Source organism: Rattus norvegicus, chromosome 10 (assembly GCF_021556685.1).
Source record: "Rattus norvegicus strain SHRSP/BbbUtx chromosome 10, alternate assembly SHRSP_T2T, whole genome shotgun sequence".
Taxonomy (NCBI): domain Eukaryota; kingdom Metazoa; phylum Chordata; class Mammalia; order Rodentia; family Muridae; genus Rattus; species Rattus norvegicus.
Genome location: NC_141543.1, coordinates 45,390,203 through 45,397,500, shown reverse-complemented (window position 1 = coordinate 45,397,500; position 7,298 = coordinate 45,390,203). Strand labels below are relative to the sequence as shown.

At 49.4% G+C, this 7,298-nt stretch overlaps 1 long non-coding RNA gene across 1 annotated transcript in view; it reads right to left on the bottom strand.

Annotated features, from left to right (window-relative positions):
- LOC148002873 (uncharacterized) overlaps window positions 1-65 on the bottom strand; it is an 8,095-nt gene extending 8,030 nt beyond the window's left edge. The window contains exon 1 of the long non-coding RNA XR_015632389.1: window positions 1-65. This exon is cut by the window's left edge and continues 202 nt beyond it. This is a non-coding gene — a long non-coding RNA (uncharacterized LOC148002873).
- Window positions 66-7,298: the final 7,233 nt, after the last annotated feature.

The following is a 7,298-nucleotide window of genomic DNA, read 5'->3' as shown; positions in this document are numbered from 1 at the left end:
AAGCCCCTCTCTGCTGCAGCACACGTCACAGCGAAATTCACCTTGCTGTTCTGTTTGTTCAGAGCAAAGGGTGAAGCACAGGGTTTCGGGAATGACTCCCAACTGGAAAGTCCCTCTCGATCTGTCTGTCTCTGCCCTGTCTTCTTACCCCTTAAAGTCATCCGCTCAGAAAAGCCCTGTGCGTATTGTTCTTGTGTTTTGTTTTGTCTGTTCTTGGAAGAATAAAATATCCAGGGCTAAGGAGGGGCTTATAAGGAAAGGAGTTTTTCTATGGTTTAAAGTTCTGGAGGCTGTGAAATCCAAGATTACGGCTGGCATTTGCTGGGATTTGGTGAAGGACACTTTGCTGTACTGCAGTTCAGAGACTCACCACAATAGAACCAGCTTGCCCACACTCCCTGCATCAGCCTGGGGCAGGAGTGTGCTTAGCTGAGCTGATCACATGCTTGTTCTTAGCACCCCTCTGACTGTGACCTGAACTCCACACATGTTTGAGAGTGTGTCGTCAAGCTTCAGTTTCCCCATCTGCAATGCTTTTGGATTCTTAAAGTACCCAAGCCTCAGTTTCCCCATCTGGAAAGGTTCTAAGCCTGTCTCTCCAGCTATGAAGAGCTCCCGAGTAAGGGATGGATGCCTAGAGGCATCAACTCCCAACCTCACTCCATATTTACATCACCTAGGGATGCTTTGATGCCTTCATGGCATCCATGTTCATCCAGACTCTCTGGTGCTGAGCAGACAGCAACCCTTTTTATAGCTTCCGGCACGGGCGGAGAGCAGTTGCCCTGAGTACTGCAGGGTTACAGCTTGGCTCTGTTTGCATAGCCCCACACAGCCCCATAGCCTGGGACACCCGTGGAGACAACAGGGCAGCCTCCATCTGGGCAGCAGCCAGGTGGGTGGAGCAGCAAGAATCCTGTATCTCACCTCGGGTTCTAGAAGGATCCCTGCTGAAGCCTGCTGGAAGCCGGGGGCTTAGCTCGAAATCCTCAGGCAATTTGAGGGACTTGTATCTGGGAGCTGTTGAGGAGTTGGCAAGCTGAGGGTGTGGGGCCATGGAAGGGTCATTTAGACTATGCCTTTGCCTCTGGCGGGAGGCACTGATGCGGGCCCCCATAGTCTGCAAGAGAGCCAAGTCGAGTCTCCAGCCTGCCAGGCACCAATCAGTTGAACAAGGATAAGAAATGACTGAACGGGTACGGGTACACGCTGAGCAGGGCTGGTGTTCCAAGCACAGAACCAGCAGGCCTCCTCCTGGATATGGTGAAGCACTCATTCTGGTTGTTTCTGAGATAGGTCTCACTAAGTAGCCCTATCTAGCCCAGAACTCACTATGTAGACCAGGCTCGCATCAAACTCATACAGATCTGCTGCCCCTGCCTCCTGAGTGCTGGGATTAAAGTCATGCACCACTATCTGTCCATCTGTATTCTGTGGAGACGACTCAAGAACTGTGCTTTGAAGAAAGCTCCCTAGCCTGACCTCTCATTATACCAGAGTAACCTGAGGGTCAGAGAGGGAAAGAGATTGGTTGCCTAGGATTATACAGCATGGGAGAGAGAGACAGGCCTGTACCCAGGTGGCTGGCTCTAAGATGGTGTCCTTTCTCCTAGACTGAAAAGAGAGGGAAACTAGCTCGGAAAGTGGAGATGGAGGGTGTGGTGGGTGGAGACAGAGTGCAGTGGGGTGAACGGAGAGAGATGGGAGGTGACTGCCTTTAATGTTCCTTTGCTCTGTCCAGTTCTCAGGCCTCCCTCCCTGGAATTCCCCGCTGCTGTATGGTTTGCCTCCTCAGCCCAACTTGGCTTTCTAGCTAAGGCAGTGCCTGTAGCTGAATGACCTTGGGCCAGGCCCATTGCCCTCTCCAGCACAACTTCTTCATTAGCACCACGGGAGGAATCAGCAGCTTCTTGACTTGGCTGTGAACCCTTTCAGAAGTTCACTTAAAAATGCAGAATCCGGGGGTTGGGGATTTAGCTCAGTGGTAGAGCGCTTGCCTAGCAAGCGCAAGGCCCTGGGTTCGGTCCCCAGCTCCAAAAAAAAAAAAAAAAAAAAAAAAATGCAGAATCCAGGGACCCGGGGAGATGGCTCAGTGGGCAAAGTGCTTGCAGTGTACATGAGGGTCTGAGTTTGATCCCCAGAACCCAAGATAAAGTGGAGAGCAACGGAAGATAATATCTGATATTAACTTCCAGTGTACACATTTGCACACACATGTATGTATGTATTACGTACCATACCACATGTACATATGCACACGCACCACATACACTCAACACACACACACACACACACACACACACACACACACACACACACACACACTGCAGAATCTATGGGCCGTGTAATAAAGAAGACCTGAATTTGGTCCTCCGAGCCTTCATCATGAAGCTGGGCATCCAGTCCCAGCAGATACATCTGTAACACAGCTCCCACACCTAGGGCTCAGGGAGCATTTGGAAGAGCTGGCGGAAAGACTGTAAAAGACAAAGGTCAAGAACGTATCCTGATGTGAGGTGTATCTCCTGGTAATGTCAAAAGCCACCCGCAAAGGCTCAGCAATGTCACTGCCTGGACATGACCTGAAACAAGGGTGTGTTAGTCAGGATTCTCTAGAGTCACAACTTATGGAATGTGTCTCTAGATTAAGGAGATTTACTGAAATGGCTTGCAGTCTGCAGTCCAACTAACCTGACAATGGGCAGCTGTGAATGCAAAGTCCAAGAGCCTAGTGGTTGCTCAGTGGCTGGGCGTCTCAGCTGGGCTTCTGTAGAAGCTGGGATCCTGAAGAAGTAGGCTCCAGCAGGTGTGCCAGCAAGTAAGTGCAAGCAGACGAGTGTGCGTCTTCCTTCTTCCATTGTCCTGTCGTAGGCCTCCGGCAGAAGGTGTGGCCCAGATTAAAGGTGTGCACCACCATGCCTGGATTTGGAACTTGCTCTGTCCCACGCTGGCTTTGAACTCAGAGATCTGCTTGCCTCAGTCTCCTGGGACTAAAGGTGTGTACTACCTGGCACCTGGCCTGGGTCTAAACTTTTCATGACCCCTATGCCTCAAGATCTGGATCAAAAGCCCGTGTCATCCCATGTCAAGATCCGGGTCAGAAGTCTGTGTCTTCCAGCCTCAAAATCTGGAACACATGTGTGTCCTCCATTTCTGGATTGTAGCTCATTCCAGATGTAGTCAAGTCGACACCTAGGAATGGCCATCACAAGGGGTGAAGCCAATAGACTTGCCAGTGGGCTCAGGGAAAGCCTTGCAAGGCCTCAGCCCTAGACAAAGAGCTATGGGCAATCAAGGGATGCTAAACTTGGTAGAAAAAGTCTTCCCCAGGGAAGAACACACCAATTGGTTAGTCAATACCAAATGGCCAGCCCTAAAACATACAATAAGTAATATTATACAGATCAAGCAGGCTGCATTTATATATTTAGGTATGTATGTATGTATGTATGTATGTATGTATGTATGTAACAATAATTTATTTAAAAAGAACATGAATTTGAAAGAGAGCATAGGTAGGTTTGAAGGGAGGAAACGCAGGGATGGGAGAATGATATAATTTTATTAAAATCTAAAATAAATAAAAGAAACCATTAAAAGCAAAAGTGGGCATAATGGCACATGCTTGTAATCCCATCTCTGGGGAGGCAGAGACAGACAGACCCCTGGGTCTCACTGGCTGGCCCACCTAGCCAAATTGCAGGTGTCAGTGAGAGACCCTCACTGTATCTGAGGAGTGAAAATAGAGGTTACCTTTTGGCCTCCACATGCTCACGCATTCACATAAACACACACACATGCATACTCACACATACACACAAGTGGGGCCCTTCTTGGTGGGGATAGGGGTTGGGGATGTGCATTCTAATACTCCCTCCACCAAAGTATACACACCGTACCGAGTCTACCTTTACAAACTGTAAAGGTAGAACACCCTGGGTTACCGAATTTCCCTGCTGGCAGGCCTACGGCTGGCCTGCAAACGGAACTCCGGATGCTGACCAGTGACCCCACATCCTCAGGAGACCTGACTTTCTCCTTGTCTCCTGTCTCCCTGCCCTTCCTCTGAAGTTCCCCACCCCAAGGGAAGGTTCTTCCTAGCCAGACAGAATATGTGGATGTGACTCAAGGGAGACCGGGCAAGTAGGGTGGTGACTCTGCTTCTGGAATTCAGGGGACAGAGGACGCACTGCCAACACTCAAGGACTCTGCCTTGCTGAATTTGGTGTCAGCAGGGACCAAGCCATCAAAAGAGGCTCGGGCCAGGGGACCTTCATACACCTCACTTTCCTAATCTACAGGCCCATGTCTTACAAGGAGAAGATATGAGACCCACAGAGCCATCCCTGACCTGTAAACCCTCACCTGATGCCGTTTCTCAGCGCTGTGTTAAGAACCGTGGAAGCCTTTGAGGGTTCACATGCCAGACACAAACAGACTCAGAAAAGGACCGTCTGCTTTGTCTTGACTTTTTGGCATCAGGGGTGATGCTCAGGGACTCTCCTCACTTTATCTTCATGGCAACTGTTGTAAGATCAAGACTGCATTGATGCTTGTATCTGACAGGAAATGAAGCTGCTTCCTAGAGAGGAGGCCTTGTCCCACACAGCAGCAAAGTCCATGTTTCTCTCAGTACTACTCTCTAGACAAGCTCAGCAAGGGGTGAGGCTTCCACATCCAAATTCTCCCTGGGGCCAGTTTATGCTGCAGATGGGCAAGAAGTCCCGTAGCTGCTCCTGGTGAGAGGAACTGGAGATTGGGGATGGTGCTAAGCAGGTAGCCTTGGGTTGAAGCTGTTGAGGCTGGGGAATTATGGTTCAGGGGGACACCTGGTGCGGACAATGAGTGCATGTAGGGGTGCTAGACTGAATCTGGGAACAGTTGGGCCATCATGGACACAGAATGAGTGTGGCAGTGCACCAGAAGACACAGAGGCTTGATAGAGTGGAACAGAGTGGAATAGATTCAAGGGTAGTGTCATCTTAAAACTGTAGGTACAGGGCTGGAAAGATGGCTTACTGTGTAAGCATCTGGACTTGAGTTGGGATCCCCAGCAACTACATACAAAGCTGGGTAGAGCACATCCAGTGCTATGAAGACAGTGCTACCTGTCTCTACAGGTAGATCCAGAGCTCACCGACCAGACAGCCTAGTCTAGTTGGTAAGCCCTAGGTTCAGTGACATTGACTTTTGGCCTTCATATACATGTGTAGGCACATGTATGCTCACCTGTGTGCACATATCATACACACGGACACATGCCAGACACACAGAATATAGGTGGTGGGGTCTGGGGATGCAGTTCATTAAACAGATGTATCTTAGCATCTGTAAGGCTCTAAGTTCAATCCCCAGTACTGCAATGCGTGGATTAATTAACTGATCGATGATGGATGAATTACTATGCAGGTGAGTCCTGTTTGTGAGTTGGTTGGGGCATAGTGTAAGAGTTTGGAACTAGGGCTGGAGAGATAGCTCAGTGGTTAAGAGCACTGATTGCTCTTCCAGAGGTCCTGAGTTCAATTCCCAGCAACCACATGGTGGCTCACAACCATCTGTAATGGGATCCAATGCCCTCTTCCAATGTGTCTGAACAGTGTACTCATATACATGAAATAAATAAATAAATCTTTAAAAAAAAGAGTTTGGAACTAAGTGAAGAGTTGAAGGTCTGACTTTGCTATTAGAGGCTATACTGACCTTAGGCAAGCTGCTGCTGATGTGTTCTATAAAATAAGGAGAAGGAATATGTTTGGTGGAGGTACAGTCAGGTGTGGGGGAAGTGGGTTCCTCTGCCGGCCCATGCTGATGCATCTCTTTCCCCTAAGGGACCAGCCACAGGATGGTGTAGTATAGAATAGAGTTTATTCATGGCATGGGAAGGGGAGGAGAGAGTGAGAGAAAGAGAGAGAGAGAGGGAGAGAGAGAGAGAGAGAGAGAGAGAGAGAGAGAGAGAGAGAGAGAGAGAGAGAGATAGGAGATAGTAGAGGCTGACCGTGAGCATGTGGAGGTGAGGGGAATGGGGAGAGAGGGGGAAGAGGGTAAGGGAGCAAAAGAAGGAGAGAAAGAGAGAGAGAGAGAGAGAGAGAGAGAGAGAGAGAGAGAGAGAGAGAGAGAAGGGGCAAGCAGCCCCTTTTATAGTGAGTCAAGCATACCTGGCTGTTGCCAGCTAACTGTGGGGTGGAGCCTAGACTAAATGACAACAACTATACCTGTCTGAATCTCAAGTCCTGTAAGATGAGAGTGATAGTGACACTGCCCATTGGGGACTTGGTGGGGGGTCAACTTGTGGATTATGCATAATAGTGCTTAGTTCTTTTTATTTTTTTAAATCTTTGTGTATAAGTGTGTGTGTGTGTGTGTGTGTGTGTGTGTGTGTGTGTGTGTGTGTGTGTGAATGCCATGCTGTGTGTGTGTAGACCTAAGGACAATCTCAGTGTCTGCCCTCACGTTTTGCTCTGTTTGAGACAGGGTCTTTGTTATGTGTTGCTGAGCATACCAGGCTAGTTGGCCCAGAGCCTTCCCTGGATTCCTTTGTCTTTGTCTACCAGAGAAGTGCTGTTATTTCAATCAAAGGTTACCACATGTGCTTTTACATGGATGCCGGAGATGGGAACTCAGGTCCCCAAGTTTATGTGGAAAGCCGTTCACCCACTGAGCCATCCCACAACCTGATACTTAGTTCTTAAGGAATGCTAACAAGTATTAGTTACTAGTGCAGTTACTCTGTGATACTCTGTGATACTATGTGAAACTACGTGATACTATGTGATACTATGTGATGGGGAGAAATAGGAGATGAGGAGGAGATTGTTCATAGTACCAGCATCTCCAGTGCTTTAAGTCAGGATCACCCTAGAGTCCTAAGAATAAGGAAGAGGTGGGGATAGGGAGCAGACCATAGGTCCTGTTTCAGGTTCCCAGAGTGGCTTGCTAACTCCTAGGCTTATAGGTGGATGACCCAAGCAAAGCTAGGGCCAACAGCCGACAGCCAGGCTCCAGCAGCACTCAGCACCTACTACACCAGCCACTACACCTACCACACCTACTACACCAGCCTGGGGCAGGAGGACCAAGGACGGGATTGGTGGAAGATGAGCTCATGCCCATAGGCCTGGCCTATGAGACTGGACGCTTCTCTCAGCAGGAGCCTGTCAGCCTTGCTGGCTGGGGGTGAGGATGAGCTGGTGCCCAGATGCCCATGGCCAGCGGGTCTGCTGAGTGTTTGATTACATTCCCGGGCACCCCACGCAATGCCAAGGCTGGCCGTTCCCACTCCTGCTGGGGCCCGTCTGTCT